We start from the raw sequence: 20,804 nt of genomic DNA on the forward strand, positions 1-20,804 counted from the left end.
GTTCTCAAACTTCAGGACTTTTTATTTTTATTTATTTTGTGAACATTGAAAAACCCAGTATGAACCATAAAGACCCCATAAAATTAGATGTAGCTAAGTGTGTTGTTGTTTCATCTGATTTGTATTATACTCACATAGTTTTATTTTTATACAACGTTTTTGTGAACTTAGCGTAGAATTTATCATCTCTACATGCAGAAACTCTATGAGAAACAATTTAAAAGGCATTTCTCCTGTGCTAGATTCTCTGCTTGCAGTGCCAAGCATAGCTGGAACTACTTAACAAAAGGTACACTTCAAAAAGAAATTCTGGGTATGCAATGGAGAGCTTGAGAATATAAAGATGCAGATAAACATGAGCATTCTAAGTGATGGTTACCGGACTAAGTCCTATGCAAGGAAGATACAGTGTTCCTGGAGCTGAGCCTTTAGGCCCTTCATGGCTGGGAGGGGAGGAGTTGAGAAGTAAAAGTATAGTTCTGGTTTTAGGGTGATAAGAAGAGTAACAGACAAAGCTTTTATTGAATGAAGTATTTACTTGATAATCTGAACGGGCAGGACTAGCGATTCTCATGGCTGGTGGCAATGCTAACATATCTAATAAAGAACTTTGCTCAGATATTTGACTAATAACTAAATAAGTAAACAGTCCGAAATGGAAGAACAAGTGTAAATTAACCTCCTGTAGTGTTCAGGTTTATTAGCTTAATGACAGCTGACACTTCAGGTGAGATACCAGCAATGTCTGGAGAGAGGGAAAGCTCAAAATCCAAACTACACACTCTAATAAACTATAAAGCTGGCCATTAAAAATTATGTTTTTGAGTAAATATCTGTGTTTCCTTAAAGAATATATTTGAGGAATATGCTTTTAAGTTCTTGATGCTTTGTTCCATTAAATAAAATACATTGCATGTATTTGACAGATGATTAATAAGCTATATGTTTTGCATTAAAGTTTGAGTTGTTGTGCAGAGACTCTTCTGCACTTCCCTAATATTCACTAGAGGAGAATTCAACCAGTTGGCAGATATGTTAATTTTAAAATGCTTTCAGTTCCAAGTGTTAGAAACCCAACTCCAGTTTATGCAGAGAAAAATTAGCTCATTGTCGGGTCCCTTCCCTGTCTCTGACCCGCAGATGAGGGAAGAGACACGATTGGTCATCGAAGATCTGAAGAACCAGCCAGGGGACTCAAGGCGTGACAGCGCAAGAGTGGTGCCAAGAAGGCATCTCTCATATTTATTGATGAAATGGTTGTTAACAACAATAAGATTCTGTATTGGGGTTTCCATGCACAATCATTAATCAAGTCCAACTCTCAACAGTTTCCAACCTTCTGAAACATAACAAACAAGTTCTCATGATGAACAATACAAGAGCACTCGTGTCACAGAAACTGTTTCTGTCTTGGCTACTGTTTCTGTCTTGGCTACTGTTTCTGTCTTGACTACAAATCATGAACTATAAACAAACCATCAAGGCAAATGTGCTTATACATATGATTTTTATACTTTATATATAAATTCCATATAAATTCCCACATTTCCCCTTTTTATTAAAGAACTTTGAAATAATGATTGTTGTAACTCAAGCGAAAGATCCGTTTTTAATTTTTTAAGTATTAACCTAGCTGGACAAGAGCAGCAAAGAATGCCTCATATAAATGGGGGGACGAGGTTCTAAGCCTCGCCTCAGTTGGCCCCCACCTCCTCGCCTGTTGACCCTTTATGACTGTGCCTGTCTTAGGTTGTTCCTCCCATGAGGAATCTTACCCGTCTCTGGCTAACCAGCCATCTCCTGGGACCACACAGGGGGAGAACATACAGAAAAAGGAGGCATTAGGAATTGACTGATGTTCGCTGATGTTTGTTTTCATACTCTCACTTTTATGTCCAGCCTTAATCGTAGAAATCACAAAATACAAAGATTTAGTGCATGGACTTTCATGAGTAACAATACAAAGAACAATCATTTCTTAGACATCACTTCAGGAAAGTAGCATAAGCATGCAATGGTTTCAATAAACTGGTGACTATATGATGCATCCAGGCTATCAAGATAGGAAGGCAAATAACACAAAAGAAGCAGGCCTACAATTACTGGCCATATCCAGTGAAACCAAGAAAACCAGTTAGGTAACTCAGGCATTTGAGAAAACTTATCAATAATATGATGAATATTATCTATTTGACTGTGAATAGTTTGAGAAAAGTCAGACAGATTAAAACAACACATACCTGGAAACTGTTCACATCCCATATGTTCTTTTAACAATAGATAGTCTATAGTAGCGCCATCTTGAAGTACTGCAACTCGTACTTCTCCCAGTTCTTGGTTGAGTTCAGGTAATACAGAAGCAGTCAGATTTGTTGTTTTACTGTATGCACAGGCCATCTTGGATATTTCGTTCTGCATTCCTACGAGTCCTGGAACTGGTAGGATGAATGCAGCAGCGACAGCTACAGCAACAGGATCCAACAACTTCAAGTTGTCGTCACAATCAGGTGGCAGGGCTCGAGAAACCTGTCTGTGCTTATATCCAGGATGGTCTATAAGAGCAGGAAGAATACATCCCACACCACAAACACCTTGATAATGTGAAGAAAAGGCTTGATATGTTTTTTTATTGCATAAAAACACCCAGCCATTTGGAAGTCTATATCCAAAAGGACATTTTACACAAATAGTAGAATTACACTGGGAAGGAATATGAGTGCAATTAATACATACACACTCAGAAACTATAGTAGTACTGACAGGTAAGTTCAATTGAATTTCACAAGTAAGAACTTCAGGAGAATGAGTAATGTTTATTCCTGAAATATTAGTGAAAACAGAAAAAGGGAGTCCTATAGCTATCAAATTTTTCTTTAATAATCCACTAATAGAGGAATCTCCTGCTACACAAAAAGATGACTTGTTCAATCCTCAACTTGCAAGTTGTAACCACATGTTAGGTGAAGAAAATTCCCTCTCTGGAGAGAGTGATATGTCTAAGTAGACATAACTACTTTTATATAATATATCAGGAGCTCCTTTTTAATATTTCTCACAATAATAATTGCCAATATCATTTCTGGTCAAAACTGTTTTATAAATGTCATAGCGAGTATTATCTCTTTTAGACTGATCAGTTGCATTATTCCATCCAAGTTTTCCTCCATACTTTTGTCTATATATCTCTTCGCCATCTTTTTTCCATACCAGAGGACCTACAGGAGTAGAACAGGTAGATACACACTGAAGGACTACTCCTCAGCCTAAATATGGAGGACTGCTCACACTAGCTGTAATAGTGCAAGCTTGTGCAGTGTGTACACGTATGAATGCTATCACCAAAAATAGAAATAGAAACTTCACTATCTAGGAAGCTTCATTCCAGTGGTGAAGTTTGTTCGTGGCCATCCTCTGGAGCAGCTCTTCCAGAGGATATTGGTATTGGGAGTTCTTCTTCATATTGTATCTTAATGCTTTTTCTGGGCAGCCAAATCAAACGTTGATCCTCTGTAATGACACAAACAAACCCTTTGCCCCACACTTTGATATGACCTTTATACCACTGTGAAGAACCTGTTGGAGACCACCACACAGGAACTGCTGTTGTTTCAGGAAAAGAAATATTGTCAGAAGAAAAATGTATTTCCATAGCTGATCGTACATTACCCTTTAAGAGATCAAAATTAAGAACATGTAAAGCATGCATTAAGCGTTGATTTGCAGTTAATTTTATCATATCGGGGAGTAATCCCCCTTTTTGTTTTAACAAATAATGCTTAAGAGTAAGATGACGACGTTCAATTAGAGCTTGACCTGTAGAAATGTAAGGAATGCCTGTTTTATGAGTAATATTATACAGCTGAAAAATTTCTTTAGCATAGAGAAAAGGTAAACTGGAGCGTTGTCAGTTTTTATGGTGGCAGGAACGCCTAGTACTGCAAATGCTTGTAAAAGATGAGTGATAACATGATGAGATCGTTCTGGTAAAGCTGTCGCCCATGAAGCAGAAGAGTAAGTATCAATAGAAACATGAACATGTTTAAGAGTTCCAAATTCAGGAACAATAGTAACATCCATTTGCCACAGGGCATTAGGGCGCGTTCCCCTGGGAACAGTTCCTGCTTGCAAATGAGGAGAATTAATTTGAGAACAGGTTGGGCAAGAATTCAAGATATTGTGAGCTCCAGATGCAGAGAGAGAAAGACGCTTCTGTAAGGTGAAAGAACGAGCATGAGTCAGGTCGTGATATCACTGAGCTGGTGAATAATTAACCAAGGAAACAAGCTTGTCTACTTTATCGTTACAGTATGATAAAGGACCTGGTAAATGAGAATGTGATCATATATGAGTGATGAAAAGGATATAGACGTTGACGGATACACACCTGTAATTGAGAAAATAGTGTTAATAGGATATTGTACGGTGCCCAATGTTGCAGTTTCTAATAGAGGAACAGAAAAAGCAGCATAAGCAGTCAGTAACAATACTGAGAGGACTTGGAAATCTTGCAGAGCTTGCAATACAGCATATAACTCATTTTGTTGTGTAGAAGTAAAAGACGTTTGAAAAGTTACTGACAAACCAGAAAAGTTGTATAGGCTGCTTTAAAAGATTTTGTACCATCTGTAAAACAGGTAACAGTATTTATTAATGGATTAGGAGAAGTTTTTTGAGGAAGGATCCATTGATGGTGCTGAAAAAAGGAAAATAATTTATTCTTAGGGTAATGACAGTCAATATTTCCTAAATAATCTGAAAATGCTATTTGCCAATGAGTATTTTCTTCAAATACTTGCGTAATATTTTGTTTAGATAAGGGAAGAATAATAGAGTGAGGGTCTTGACCAATCATCTGTCTTAATCTGTCATCCTTTCAGGATAATGGAGGCTACTTTGTCAGTGTAAGGTTGTAAGGAGGGTTTAGTTTGATACTGCAGAAATATCCATTCTAACCAACCATCACATTGGCAGAGCAATCCTGTGGGAGACTGAAGAGTAAAGTAAATTAATAAAAGTAAGGGTTTGTGTAAGTCAATTCTTGATAATTGAGCTTTTTGAATGTGTTCTATCCACTTGAGTTCTTCCTCAGCTTTTGAGGTTAAGTCTCTAGGACTATTAAGATCTGAGGGTCCTTTTAAAGTATTAAAAAGATGTTGTAATTTAAAAGTTGGAATTCCTAATAATGATCGGATCCAATTAATATCTCCTAAGAGCTTTTGAAAATCATTTAAAGTTTTAAGATGATCTCTCCTAATCTGAATTTTCTGAGGGATTATTGAATTTTCTTGAATTTTATTTCCCAAATAATTCATTGGGTATTGTATTTGTATTTTATCTGGCGCTATTTGTAATCCCCATTGTTTTAATTCAGTTTCAGTCTCATTGAGAATATTGGTAAGAGATAGATGTTTAGGTAGGGCTATGAGAATATCATCCATATAATGAATGACATAAGCTGAAGGCCATTTTTCACATATAGGCTGAAGAGCTCTATGCACATAATTTTGACAAATTGTAGGGCTGTTTAACATTCCTTGAGGCAGTACTTTCCATTGGAGTCTTTCTGAAGGTGCCTGCAAATTTAAAGAAGGGATGGTAAAAGCAAACTTTTCCCTGTCTATTATAGCTAAAGGAATTGTAAAAAAACAATCTTTAAGATCAATTATAGCCATGTTCCAGTCTTTTGGAACCATAGCCAGAGAAGGGAGGCCTTGTTGTAAAGGTCCCATAGGTTTAAGAACTGCATTAATTTGTCTCAAGTCTTGTAAAAGTCTCCAATATCCTAATTTCTTTTTTACAACAAATACAGGGGGATTCCACGGGCTTGTGGAAAATTCTTTTAGTGTCCAACTACTACGTGTCATCATACCCAGCTTGTCTTTCTATCTGCAGCCAGTCTCCTTGTCCTGCTAGTTGTTCAGCAGTTATAAGAATTGGAGGATTGTCATGCTGATTTCTCAAAGCTTGTGCTTTTGCTTCCTCACACCACCAGGTTTTAAATTGTAAAAACTCAGAGGAGTCTCAACAAGTACGAGCCAATAAATCCCAATCGTGAGGAATCATCCTTTCCTGTTCTGCCAACCCCCTCAAGAGACCCACAACATATGGAGAATTAGTACCATATGAAGAAATAGCCTGTTTAAAATCTTTTAATGTCTTGTAAGGAATAGGTGTATAAAGTGCTTTGACCCCTCCTTGTGGAAAGTCAGGATCCTCACCTGGCCCAAAAGGAGTTAAATTGACTGGTGCTACTAAGGGTGTCAGGTAAGCATCTATATCACCCTCCCTCTGGGCTTTACGTATTCCTGCCTGCGAAAGCAGACGTAGCAGGAACAGAGAAGGGATTTTTATGATGAGAGGAACGAACAGAACTCTCATCATCAGTCTCTGAAGAAGAGGAAGAGGACGACGAAGAGGAGTCAGGTGGATGTGGGGATGAAGACTGCTTACTTGATTTTTCCACATCATCTAAAAGTTTTCTCTCCCACTCTTGTGTCTGACTTGGTTTCAGACAGTGGGGGAGTTTGCAAAGGCTGCAAGGCAAGAGTGATCAAATTACATAAAGACCAAACAGGCACAGGGATGACGTTTCCCTGTCTGTGGGCTTTTAAAAAATCTCTTAATACATTCTCCCAATCAGCCTGTTTAAGTGTCCCTTGTGGTGGCAACCAATAACAATATTTTTAAATATATTTATAGAGTTGAGCAGAATCCTTTTTAGAAGTTTTCACTCCTGATGTTTTTAGGAGGGCACGGAGTAACTTTAAATAATCCTCCGGTTTAGCTGCTTTAGTTTCAGTTTGGCCCATTATAGTGTCCCTGACGGCTCGATCCTGTTCCCTACGCGCACTTTCCCGGGAATCTTACCGGATCAACGATCTTCGGTGCATTCCCCACCTGTGAATTGCAAGTGCCGCCGAGCGGAGGTTCTTCACCCTAAGTTTGGACCGTCTATCAGGTCCCTGTTCGGGTGCCACTTGTCGGGCCCCTTCCCTGTCTCTGATCCGCAGATGAGGTAAGAGACGCGATTAGTCGTCAAAGACCTAAGGTCCAGCCAGGGGACTCAAGGCATGACAGGACAAGAGTGGTACTGAGAAGGCAGCTCTCATATTTATTGATGAAATGGTTAACAACAATAACATTCTGTATTGGGGTCTCCAAGCACAATCACTAATCAAGTCCAACTCTCAACAGTTTGCAACCTTCTGAAAGATAACAAATAAATCCTCATGGTGAACAAACAAATTCTTTCTGTCTTGGCTACTGTTTCTGTCTTAACTACGAATCATGAACTATAAACAAACAATCAAGGCGAATGTGACTATACTCACAGAAGAGTAGACAGAGAAGTTCACTAAGATGCCACTGGAATTCGGAGAAGGCTTTGGTTTCCTTGATTCACAGGAGTCAAGTTCAGGACCCAGAAGGACCAGCAGCGTGGGCCTTTATGGATGCCCTCCTGTCCCTGGATGCTGGCCTCCAGCATGGGCTCCTCCTTTGAGACTCTGTCCAGGCATTAAAATCTGCCCTACCTTTCCTGGGTAGCCCCTTGCCCTGGCTCTGGACTCCCTTTCCTCAGATATTGTTATGACTTCCCTTGCTGCCATTTGAGGGCAGGGAAGACAACAAGATGAGACTGTGACTGCAGCCCAAGCCCTGTGCAGGGCCTGTCCGTGACTGTGCTGCAGGGATGAGATGGAGGCCACTAGTGCGAGGGGAGTGGGGCACCTCCAGATGGGTGACAGGCTGTGGAGGCAGCCACTTCCAAGGACCTCTTGTTATAGAAAGAGAATGATAATGCTCACAGCCTCTAAATGCCCACCTGCCCAGCCGCCGAGAGTTGGGGTTCCCTGAATGTGGCCATGTAGCCCTCAGATAGATGTTGGCAGAGTAATGGCCTCTGGGTCCCCTGGCCTGCTCAGTGAAAGGAGTCTACACATGAGGAATCTCAGACATGCCTCCCGGGTGAGCCAGGACCACTGCTATCCTTGGCCCCAGGAAGCCACCATAAGCGATGAGTGCGGCCCCGAAAGGGGGGTAGGGCAGTGAGAAGGGAGGAGCCAGGCCTCGAGGTTCCAGTCCAGCTCTGCCACCTCCAGGCCTTGTGACCTAGGGCAAGGCGTTTGTTCTGTCTGTCAGAGCTGTCTTGGTAAACCAGGGACGGTATTAGTACCTATATGTGCAGTTACTTGGAGGATTAAAACTTGGAAATATGTACATTTCTAAGGCATCTGTCCCATGAGGGAGAACTCAGTAAAAACTGTCACTGTTAACTGAATTCCCAGGCGACAATTGTATATTTGGGATTCCCCCCATTGCACAGGCAATGATATGAGAATATTTACTACCTGGAAAAACCAGTCATTGTCATCCAGGCAGTACTGAGGTGGCTTGGCCATGCTCCCGCCCACTCCTGAGTCCTGAGTCTCAGCGGGTGGGGTGGGGGGATCAAGCATAGCCCCAGGGTAGGGGGCTCAGAGGAGAGGGATGATACCTGAGAGGCAAGGCCTGGCTGGCCTGCCTCCCTGTAGCCCTTTTTAGCTCAGTTTTGAAGAGCTGGCTAATGCTCTAGATAATGAAGTTTCCTGACACCCATGAGTCCACAGTGCAAGGGACTACATGGTTGCCATGCCCAGGGCCAGCTGGGGAGCTCATGAGCACCATGCCTCCATGTCTTGGGCATCTTCCTTGGAAGATGCCTGGACAGGACTCTCTGACCGTCAGTCCCTCAGTGAAATGGACAGGGGCAAAAAGCAAAGCCCCTAGTGCAGGGGGAGCATCCCTATGCCCGGCTTAGCATGTTTCTGCGCTGACAGCACATCAGTGGGCCCTGCGTGCAGCTGTGGGCGAAGTCACCCAAGGTGTCCTGTTTGCCCTGAAAAGCAGACGTGGCTGTCAGGAAGCCTGCAGCTTGGTTGCTGCCTCCAGAGGAGGGGAGAGAGTCCCATCTGGCTCTTTGCTAGACCCACTGGGTGCGGCCCTAGCTCTTCCTTGGGGGCGGGATTCTTTTAGACCCCTCCACACACCCCATCAACCCTCCTCTCAGTGGGCCTTAGGGGCCCTGCAGCTGGCTCTGGCCCTGTCTGCTGAAGGGCCTTCTGCAAGGGCTTCTGCCCAGGCCGTGCCTTCTGGGCGCATGTCTGGGGGGCATGAGGTGGCTGCCCCCCGTCCTCACTCAGCCCCGCCCAGTACCTCAGCTTCTCCCTAGGGCCCTTCTTACCTCTATAGCTCTTACCCTGTCTGGGCACCCACAACATGACACAATCACCGTGGGGCATATCCGGTCACCCAACTGTGGGTCCTAGGAGGACAAAACAGTGTCTGCTTCCTGGCAGGGCAGCTCCTGGGGCAGTGATACAGTATTTGTTGCCCTGCAGCAGCATGTACTGGCCACTCAGCAAATGCTTGCTGGGAGAACTCAAAGGACAAAGGAGTAGTGCCCTGTACCTTAGGGGAGAGTCCTCCAGGGGAAAAACCAGCAAGCTCCTTTTAGTTTGCAATATGGCTCTTCCCCAAAAGGACAAGAAACTCTACCATGTCCCTTTTATTCCCTGAGGCAGCGCTCATTAGAGAAACCTGGTCCTGGGGCTCTGTAACTTGAAGCAGGGCTGTCAGGGATGTGAGCATTTGCAAGCACAGGGCTGTGTTCACTTGACACTGGCAAATTGGTCTCCCCAGGCTGCACTGCACCCATGCAGGGTATAGCCCTGGGCAGGGAGGCCTGCTTCCCACTAATCCAGACACTCGTTCCCTGCCTCGGGATGCTGTGCCCCAGCTATGGGCCCTGGTTGGGGCCCCATGGCAGGTGAGCTATGCCTGCTTTGCTGGTCCATGGGCTCTGTGCTCACCTGGGCTCGGCCTCCCTCACAGCCTAGTGCCAAGTAAGATGTCCTCCACCCTCCCCAGCCCTGCTGTCCCTAATGGTCAGCCCTAGCCTAGCCCCTGTCTCAGCTGGGATTCAGGGAAGAACACCTGTGAAATGGAGCCCAACATTCATCAGAGCCCAGAGTGGGGACCAGGTCCTGAAACCTGATGAGCTTTTTTCCAAAAACTCACCTGAGACCTGCAGAAGAGCCTTCTACAACAGTCCTTTGGGGACTGATCAAAAGCCCCTTTGTTTCGGGGGCATCATACCAGGGCTGAAACAGGCCCCCAAATTGCTTATTCCGTGACAGAGAAAACCCTTAGGCTTTGATGGGAGCACGATAAGGGCGTCATCTGGGTGACATTGTGTGACTCCCACCTCCTCTAGGGGGCCCACCCTGCCCCTCTGTCACCCTCTTCTGTCAGCTCTCTCTGCCCAGGTGCTGAGAGCTGGAGGGTGGGAAGAAATATCCCTAGGCTGCAGGAGGCCTCTGGGAAGGCCAGTGTGCCCATCAGGATCTGACACCATGACAACCAAACAGGACTTTGTCTGGTTTCGGTGGTGGCTTTTGGAAAATAGAAGGATAAAGAGATAAACAGTCAGGAAGGGGTGTGGAGGGCTCTGACTTAGCCATGCAGAACGGGGGGGACCCTACGTTGCAGCAGAGGGCCCAAACAGGGCTTTGAATGTCAGTCAGAGTGCCCGCCGCCTGTGGGCCTGTGCGCAGTTTGCTCTACCTGCCTGAGCAGAGTCCATACCTTCCTGGGGGTCCGCGGGGAGACAGCCAGGCTCGGGCGGCTGCTCCCGGTAGAGACGTCCCACTCAGGGTGTTCATCGACAGCCCTCACGTCCTATGAACCCAGGAGTCGCTCCCCCTTCCCTTCCTGCTCTCCCCTCTACTCGCCAGCTCATGAGCCCCCATCCCCAGTGCCCCGCCCTCGGGGAAGGCCACACCACAGCCTGGCTTGCTGCCCTCGCGGCCCCCTTCACCCGCCTGGGACCTGCTGGCTTCTTGCTGGAGCCGCCCTCTCGCACCTCTTCCAGGTCCTCCCTCTCCCAGAGCCCCGCACGCATCCCTGCGGGGCCGGCTGGCCAGCACCTTCTGCACCCGCCCCGCCCCAGGCCAGCCTCTGGCCTTTGCTGTTGCTCTGTTTAGGCACCCCAGGGACCAACAGCAGTGCAGACATGACCTGGAGCTGCTGTGGCAGGAATGCAGCTGCTCTATTTCTGTCCCGTGCGCAGCACAGGTCCCTGCACAACCTGGCCCAGAGTACTGACTGGGAAGGAATGACAAGTCTCTAGGGATGGACAGAGGCCACATCAGGTTTGAAAGGCACAGCTGCCCCAGAGGACAGGAATCCTGGGGCACCTGCTTCTCCCTTTGCAGCCATTTTTGCCCCTTCAGGATCCCTTTTCCCCTCCACAGTAGAGATCTCTCCCCAGACTTTGTCCACCTGAGTCCCGCAGAGCACTGGCTCTTGTGAGGCAACCCCGTCTCAGAGCCTGGGTCACTTCTCCCCAGTGGCCATGATATCTCATAGGCCACTTCCCTGAGGCAAGCCTGAGGTGCAGAGCCCCTCAGCATCCGGCTGTGTGAGCCCAGGGATGGGGGGAGCAGCATCTGTACCTAAGCATTTGGTCAGGTGATGACCTTAGAACAGGGTACTAGGGCAGGCAGGTGCCAGGGTACCTGAGAGGGTGCTGGAGACTTGGGCACAGGGCTGTGTGGGTAGGGCTCCCTCACCTTCTTGGAGCACCAGATGCATAAGATCGGCAACAGTAACACAAAGAGTGTTGGGACAAGGCACAATATCAGGTAAGGGCTGACAGGTGTTGGGGCAGCCTCAGGCACTTTTGGCTCCGTGGGCTCCTCTTGAGGGGATGACAGGCTCTACAGGCTCCTCCAAAGAGGATGACAGACTCTGTGCGCTCCTCCTGAGAGGACTACAGAATTCGTGGGCTCCTCCTGAGGGGATGACAGGACCAGTGGGCTGCACCTGAGTGGTGACAGTCTCCGTTGCCTCCTCCTGAGGGATGACAGGCTCCGAGGGCTCCTCCTGAGGGGATGACAGCCTCCGTGGGCGCCTCCTGAGAGGATGACAGACTCCGTGAGCTCCTCCTGAGGGGATGACAGGATCAGTGGCCTGCACCTGAGTGGTGACAGGCTCCGTTGCCTCATCCTGAGGGATGACAGGATCCGTGGGCTCCTCCTGAGGGGATGACAGGCTCTGTGAGCACCTCCTGAGGGGATGACAGGTTCCATGGGCTCCTCCTGAGGGAGTGACAGGCTCCGTGGGCTCCTCCTGAGAGGAAGACAGACTCCGTGGGCTCCTACTGAGGGGATGACAGGCTCCGTGGGCACCTCCTGATGGGATGACAGACTCTGATGGCTCCTCCTGAGGGATGATAGGCTCCGTGGGCGCCTTCTGAGAGGATGACAGGCTCCGTGGGCTGCACCTGAGAGGTGACAGGCTCCGTTGCCTCCTCCTGAGGGATGACAGGCTCCGTGGGCTCCTCAGGGGATGACAGGCTCTGCTGGCTCCTCCTGAGGGGATGACAGGCTCTGCTGGCTCCTCCTGAGAGGATGACAGACTCCGTGCGCTCCTCCTAAGAGGATGACACACTCCGTGGGCTCCTCCTGAGAGGATGACAAAATCCATGGGCTCCTCCTTAGGGGATGACAGGATCGGTGGGCTGCACCTGAGGGGTGACAGGCTCGGTTGCCTCCTCCTGAGGGATGACAGGCTCCATGGGCTCCTCCTGAGGGGATGAAAGACTCCGTGGGATCTTCCTGAGTGGTGACAGGCTCCGTGGGCTCCTCCTGAGGGAGTGACAGGCTCCGTGGGCTCCTCCTGAGGGATGATAGGCTCCACAGGCTCCTAATGAGGGGATGACAGACTCCGTGGACTCCTCCTGAGGCAATGACAGGTTCCGTGGGCTCCTCCTGAGGGGATGATGGGCTCCCCGGGCTCCTCCTGAGGGGATGACAGGCTCCGAGGGCTCCTCCTGAGAGGATGACAGACTCCGTGGGCGCCTTCTGATGGGATGACAGGCTCTGTGGGCTGCACCTGAGTGGTGATAGGCCCCGGGGGCTCCTCCTGAGGGGGTGAAAGGCTCTGTGGACTGCACCTGAGTGGTGACAGGCTCCATGCGCACCCCTAAGGGGTGACAGGCTCTGTGGGCTCCTCCTCTGGAGGCTTATCCTGCAAAAGCGTATCAGGCAGAGACCTGAGGAGGTTTGGGTGGCCTCTTCCATATCTGTCCAAGCACCATGTCCTCAGGGGGCTCCATATTGAGATGCCACACCTGGATGAGGAGGCTGGGGTTGGTACCCAGAGAGGCCCTGTGAAGTCCTGCGCCACAGACTCTGCTCATAGGCTCTGCCCGAGAGCCCTGTCAGGGAGTCCAGAATCGTCTGTGCTGGGCCACAGGCAGGCCCACTGCACACCTGGGCTGACAGTGCAGGGGCCTGGTGGGGAGCACAGAAGTTAAGGCACACAGGTGGCTGTAGAAGGGGCTACTGGGGGACAGAGTGAATGGGGGTGGCAGGAACAGCAGGGCCACTGGTCCATATTCCTATAGCACCACCAAACCCTCACCATTCCACAAAGGTCATTGGGCTCATTCCCTCTGCACCTCAAGTTCCACATCTGTAGGAGCTAATGAACAGGTCCCTGTGACATTTACAGTGTTCATAGCAAGTCCTTAGGGAATGGGGCGACTGTCTTGATTCTCATAGCAAACAACAACTGCCCTGCCCCTGTGCACCCAGCTGCTGCAAGCTGTGCCCCCTGACACCAAGTAAAATGCTTCAGACGTGCGAGAGGGACACGAGGGGAGAGATTCAGTGCCCTGGAAACAGGGCAGTTGAAAGGAGAGGCCAGGACAGGGTTGAGGGAGAAGAAACTGCACTGGGCCTGCAGCCACAGGCAGCTCCTAAGTTCTACTCTGAATGTGCCTGTAGAAGGGCAGCTGCCACCAGTTGGGACACCTGGTGGGCAAATGGGTCAGTTCAGTTTCAGTCTGCTGATCCGTGAGTGGACAACCAGGGACAAGTATAAACAGACACGCACAGCAGCATCAGCACTGTTGATAATCTCAGAAGCTGGTACTGGCCACAACGGTGGTGGTGGTAGACCCAGGTGTCCCTCCTCCCTGGCACACCTCTATCCCCATAAATATCCCAATGGTGTTTTTTTTAACAAAACTAGAAAAAAAATCCTAAGATTCATATGGAACCACAAAAGACCCAGAATAGCTAAACAATCAAGAGAGAACATGGTAGGAGGCATCACACTTCCTGATTTCTAACTAGACTAGAAAGCTACAGTAATTAAATCAGCATGGTACTGGCATGACAGACATACACCACAATAAAAGAGTGAGCACAGAAATAAACATACATGATCATCTGATTAAGGAGCCAAGGATAACAAAAGGAAAAGGAGAGTCTCTTCAACAAACCGTATTGTGAAAACTGGATAACCACATGCGAAAGAATGACATTGGAGCCCCATCTCACACCATACACAAAAATAAACTCCAGTGGATTAAAGTCTCAATGTTAAGACATGAAACTATGAAACTCCAAGACGAAAGTAATAGGAGGAAACCTTCTTGACGTTAGTCTTGGCAATGAATTCTTGATACCCTTTTAATGAGGGCTCGGAGAGGCAGACCATTAAAGAGCTCCCATGCTCGCTCTCTTTCTCACAACACACACACACACACACGGTCATTACATATCAAAGATCCTTTGCTATATCTGGAAGTACAAAACCCTATATTTTCATACACCCCCGTTTTAAGTGGAGCTGTTTTTGGCAGAAAGGTAGAAGACAAAAAAAACCTAACAGGATCTGGAAACCTCAAGCTGGTCAGTGGAGCTGGAAGCTGAGGTAACCTCAGGGCTGTGCAGTCCTGACAGGTGAAGTTAAGAGAACTGTGCCTGTGCCTGTCCCTGTAACCAGCAGCCCCAGCCCAGCCCAGCTGTGGCTGCAAGGGCAGTCATAAGAGGCCTTCCAGCAGCCGAGGAGAGGGTGAGCAGCCTAGATAAAGTTCATCTCTCCCTCCGAGCATCGGGGAGAGCCCTAAGACAAGCAATAACTACACAGCAGTAGGGGTGGACCAAGTCATCACCCAATTCAGGGAGAGGGAGAAGTGAATTTGTTTTGTTAATAAGCTCTAGGGTTTACCAGAGGTATTTTGTAAAACACCAAGAAAACTACAAGAGCATCTTCTTTATTTCTTTTAAAGCCTCTACAAACCTCTTATCAGAGAGGTCACGTGATAAAGCCCAGAGGTAACCTGGCTGCTGTGGGCATAGGCAAAGCTGGTCACTGCCCGAGCACCCTTTGCAGGAATCACACTGGACTCCTCTGGGCTCTGGTCTTGCCCCTGCTGTTCCTCTTCAATGTGACCCACCTTCGTGCCTCAGATGAGGGGCCACCTCACCCTGCACCAGGCCCCTGCTACCACCAGCTCCTTCTGCCTCACCTCCTGCATCTTAGCTCAGGTGCAGGATGGAGCTAAACAGCTACTGTGCTGTTGTATTGGTGAGGACGAGTCCAGGGAAGCAAGAATTCAGGGAAGAAGGCAGTAAAGGAGGAAGAAAGAAAAGTAATAGGGAGGGCATTTTATTGCAGTCCACTCCCTGGTCTGCAAACACGGATTCCTTAACAGCAAAACGATCATGCTGTTACACCCGTACATCTCATATAGCATTTATACAACAGAACAATAGTACCATGCAAATAGGCCTGGCATTTGGAAAGGCCAGTGTGTGCTGGGCACAGTTACAGTGGTAACTCATCTGACCTATAAAGTCATTACAAACACTTGTATATTGGTTCAGTTTGTCAACAGATCTTATCACCCATGTTTCTCCCAGTGATAAAACTCCAGTTTACAGGCTGCCATGCAACCTTGCCCAGTTGCAAAAGCAGAGATGGTCTTGTCTAACACATAGTTTCGCTCTCTTGGACAGCTGGTATGCTTTGGCTAAGAACTGTGCCTGGGAGGTATGTTATTCTCTTGGTCCGAGCCTCTCTCAAGGTAATAATAAAATGTGGATTTCTCTCGGTGCACAAGCCACTTATCTATCCCTTTTATCCTAAGCTATAGTTTATCCCTCTCTCCATTTGTCATGTATCTTTATCCCGACTTTTCCACCTGCGAAGGGGACATAAGCATGGCTACTGTGCTGGTCCAGATACTGGCACAATACCAGTCTCACAAGTGCCTCCCCTCAGTCCACTCACACTCACGGAAGGTAGGGTTACCCAGGTGCAGATCCAGCTGGCTGTCCTGGCCTCTAGGCAGCACGGCTCCGCTGTCAGCCCTGACCTGGACACATGGGGTGAGGGCACAGTCCACCCCATCAGGCCCTTAAGAATTGTGGCATAAATATTTAGGGTGTGGTTACACTTTCTTGCTTTTATAAATATTCCCTGCTTCTGGCACCCAGAGAGGAAGCCCTGGACCTGGAACCACTGCATCAGGTAGGAAAAAAGGAAGTGGCAGTGACGTGGGGAAGAACTGTATGGTGGCACTAACATCCTCCCCCACCACAGCTTCCCCAGGACCCCTGGAAAAGCAGAGGAATCTACCATGTCTTAGTACCCCTCATGTTCAGTGTGAGCAGCACACTTCTGAAGGTGTGTAAGCCAACCCCCTCATGCCTTTAACTCTCCTCGTTTTAGACAGCCAATGTTTAAACTGCCCATTCCAATTTCCTATTAAAGCACTGCTCTGCAGATGGCATGCTAAGTGGTACATCCATCTTATGGTATGTCTTTTCGCCCACCATGGGACACCATGGGCTGTAAAGTGTGTCCCTTGGTCTGAGATGTAACTTGGTGGTTCAAAGTGGTGCAGAATCTTCTGTTCCAATCCTTTAATGGTATCTTGCGCATGTGCATCTACCACTGGGTGTCTCTTCTGCTCAGGACCCACGTATAGCCTCCAGGAGCTACTAGCATTGCTCCAAAGTAATCCACTGGCCAGCTACAAGCAGGGCATGCCCCCTGGGGAATTTTCCCCACACACAACAGCCTCCTCAGTAGACAGACAGAATAGTTCTTGTTGGCATTCTGTGCCTCACAGAGTGCAAAAGGAGAATGTGTAGGTTCATCCCGTGTCTGCACTGCTGCAGCTCCCCCATGTCCACTCATTTCATGGGCCCAGGCAGCCACCTCTAAGGACAGCACCTGACAGGTCCATCTGGTGGATCCCGTCACCTTCCGCTCCTGGAAGGGGCGTCTTCTGATGGGAATCTACATCTCCTACTTTAGTGAGCGCCTTAAATTCCCAGAGTGATTTCCATACGGCTGCAGCTCACAAGGGCATTCCTTTCATAATCGTTTTCCATTGCTCATCTACCTGACCATACAGCCAGGCCACTGGCTACAGCCCATGAATCCGTAAAAATCCCAACATTATGGGCTTTCTTCACTGTTCAATTCTTCCATCGCTGCAAGGAAAACAGCTTGCATTAGCAGACTAAGCTGATTTGCTCCTCCTTCCTCACAACCAGTCTTGCCACCTGCGGTCTTAAGGCAGCCGCTTTCCAAACAGGGTATTGTCCATTCCACCTGGAACTACCACCTGCAAACCAAGCAGCTCTTTGTCATTCAGCCGAGAGCTGTTCCTACAGCACAGCCCATGCAGCAGTGGGTTCTGGCACCTCATCGGGGAGCTCCAGTGTCCGTCTGAGAGGAAACGCGACCTGCTCACGGGTATCATGTGGGCCTCTAGCATTCCCCGCACAGCCTGCTCCTGCACAAAGCATTTCTGCTTGGTTACAGAACTCTTCTGGGTGCTGCCTTCCCTATTACCATGTTTCTCTGACATCACCCATGACATTATGGGTTATCTCAGGCTTCAAAAATATTTCATGTCCTCTGTCATGGAGACAGCCTCAATTAAGGCCCAAGACCATGCTAATAATTGTCTTTCAAATGGTGTATACCAGGCAGCAGCAACTGGGGATTTTCTGATCCAAAATCCAGTCACAGCTGGGAGGCACTCATGGGCTTTAGCCACAAGCTCCAGTGTGCAGGGCTGTGGGGGTCAGACACTTCCAAAGTCATGTCTGAGTGGGGGTCATAAGGGTCCAAAGGAGTCAAGAGCGTAACTGCCATTTCTAATACGGAAATGGCCTGCTTTTGTTCAGGAGCCACTCACATATGGCTTTCTTCCATGCAGTCCCATAGACAGGAGCTAGCAATAGTCCCAGGAGCGGAATATGAGTCCTCCAAAACGCAAGTCAACCAACCACATGCTGGGCTTCTTGTTTGGACCTAGGGGTGGGGAGGACAGTTTATTCTTAGTCACACTTGTGGAATATTCCAGGTGGCTCCTACCCAAGTTATTCCTCAGAATTTCACTGTTTGAGCAAGACCTTGGATCCTTGCTGGATTTATTAACCAGCCCCATTTGGCCATGTATATGTCACTACTGCATTCCATTCAGTCCTAGCCTGCTCCTCTCTTTCTGATATTATCATGATGTCATTACATAGGGTATTATTCCACTCAAGCCCTACACCAAGTCCAAATGCCTCCTAACCAAGAGGTAGCAATAGCTGGTGAGTTTAGATAACCCTGTGGCAGCATGGCAGAAGTAAACGGATCCTTCCCACGTGACGGCAAACTGTGGTTGACTCTTCAGAGATCAACATGGAGAAGAAAGCATTCGCAAGGTCCATCACTGAGTACCAGCCTCCTTCAGCCTGCTGTACTTTCTGTATGGCTGAGACCACGTCTGGAACTCCAGAGGCTATGTGCGTTACAACTTAATTTAAACCTCGATAGTCTACTGTAGTCTGCATGAGCTATCCACCTTTTTCACAGGCCACCCAGAAGCACTGTACAGTGAATTCATGGGCACCAGCACCCAACTTCCAGCATGTCACTCAAAGTGGTGATCTTTTTGTCCACCAGGTATTCTATACTGCTTCAAGTTAACCACCTGTATGGCTTGGGCAGTTCTAGTGGTTCCCATTTAGCATGCCCAATTAAAGCTGGCAAAAGGGTGGGCTTACATGCCTTCCGTTTTACTGTACTAGACAGGGGAAGCAATCCCCAGTCAGATATAATATCCACTCCCAAATAATACATTCAGGTACAGGGGATACAACCACCTCACCAAACATCTGCTCAAATACCCAATATTCATCCAAACTTCATCTCAATCCCATCAACCACTGCATTTCCATATCCTCCCAATCTAAGCTTAGACCCCATAGAATTCACCAATAGGTTTTGGAATCAGTGCATGGGGTCCCTGCATCAAGAAGTGCCAGGGAAGATTCCCTCCTCCCCCTGGCTGCTTTACCCATACACACGCAAAAGGCGTCAGGTCCCAGGCTGGGGGTGCAGCCAGAGGACCCTGGCCCATTTGTTAATCTTTAACTTGTTAACCTGCCTGACCACCACACCAGCGATTCCTGGTCAGGTTTCTCCCTGTAATATTGGCCTTCAGGCTTTTCAAATTCCTCCAAACTGGGGTACACAGAGCAGAGTTTTGGGGCTGATGTAATGTTGGTGGAACAGGGGTTCCCACTGGCCCACCCACTTTCTGGAAGTGCTACATTAACAACTTTGTTGCCACCCCATCGGTGTCTGCTGGATTCACCCAATTTTTCCATAACCATCTGAAAACTTCCACTCAACTGGGTCGAGTCCCCTGCCTCTCTCTTTTGTCCCTCCCTATTTTCTTAACTATGGTAATGTTTTTAGTATTATAAGACCCAAAGGGAAGCTGAGAAAACAAATCTCGTAAGGCTCCTCAAACTGTTGTTTGACATTATAGCAGTAACGTTACATGGGGTGCCCATATAACAGGGGCCCCTTCATCACAGCATTCAACATAACGTGTAACAGGAATATTCAGTGGGGGAGTATCTCGGTCATCCTAAAGTCAGTCCCACGTGGCCTGCATATGAAGCCTATCAGCTGTTTCTTCTGGGGTGTTCCATCTGGCATTTACAGGGGCAGTTGGGCAGCCCCCTTCTCAGGATAACCACACCTCACAGGGGCTCTTATCCAGTCCACCAGGTTGCCTGTCCCCTAGGGAAGAACCTCCTGTGTGTCTGCATCACGTAACAGCCCTCTGGGATTGTCCAAGAATGAGTGGAGGGTCCTGCATCAGCCCCAACACGCCCTTCCACTCCAAAGCATTCAAAACCAGACACAGCCCCAAACTGGTGGCTCTTCCAACACACTTTACTAAAGATTCTTCAGGAAGCTGGTGATGCCGATCTACACAATGACCGGTTCCTTTACACTGTATCCCCTCATTCCACACATTTCTTGGTTTTCTCCGCCCCCTACATTTGCTATCCCCTTAGTGACTAGAGGTCTTAAGAGGTACTTGCTGTTGCTCTAACATAATTTTCCCTTTCTGGGCAGCTTTGAGGCTAATGGCTGAAGCTCAGATTGAACCAAATCTCAGCCTGGTTCAGCATCAAGCCCTGACCCACCACTTTCTTTTGTTTTCTTTTTGGCTGTTCCAGCTAAAAACAACCATAGAATGGAATAGTTAGCCTGCTTCTTACCAGTCTGCATTTCCTTACCTACCCAAGAAGCCAACTCCACAGGAGCTGGGGCCACTGTCATTTCTAAATTCCACTGGTAACTTGTACCTTCAGTGACTGATAGCAGTGCAGCTGCGCCTTCCTGTGAAGGGTGTGTGCACACCCATCCAGGCATCAAAGGCTCCTCATCCCCTGCCTTTCATTCTTTCTCTTCAAGACCCACATATTTCTGAGAGCCTGGGCCATTCTCACAAATCCCAGTACCTACCCTAAAACCAAATCCGTTTTCTCATACACATCATAGTACAAACTCCATTTGAGTTTGCAGGCATGATTCCAACAAGGCGCGTGTGCACATGTGTGTGTGTGTGTGTGTGTGTGTATGAGAGAGAGAGAGTTGGG

General features: G+C 47.8%; 1 protein-coding gene across 1 annotated transcript in view; it reads right to left on the reverse strand.

The window, feature by feature from the left end:
- Window positions 1-1,202: 1,202 nt before the first annotated feature.
- LOC130680174 (uncharacterized) overlaps window positions 1,203-20,804 on the reverse strand; it is a 42,248-nt gene continuing 22,646 nt past the window's right edge. Inside the window, exon 5 of the mRNA XM_057490437.1 lies at window positions 1,203-3,507. The gene's annotated coding sequence lies outside the window, so the exon portion shown is untranslated. The remainder of the gene's footprint in view (window positions 3,508-20,804) is intronic.

Source organism: Manis pentadactyla, chromosome 13 (assembly GCF_030020395.1).
Source record: "Manis pentadactyla isolate mManPen7 chromosome 13, mManPen7.hap1, whole genome shotgun sequence".
Lineage (NCBI taxonomy): Eukaryota > Metazoa > Chordata > Mammalia > Pholidota > Manidae > Manis > Manis pentadactyla.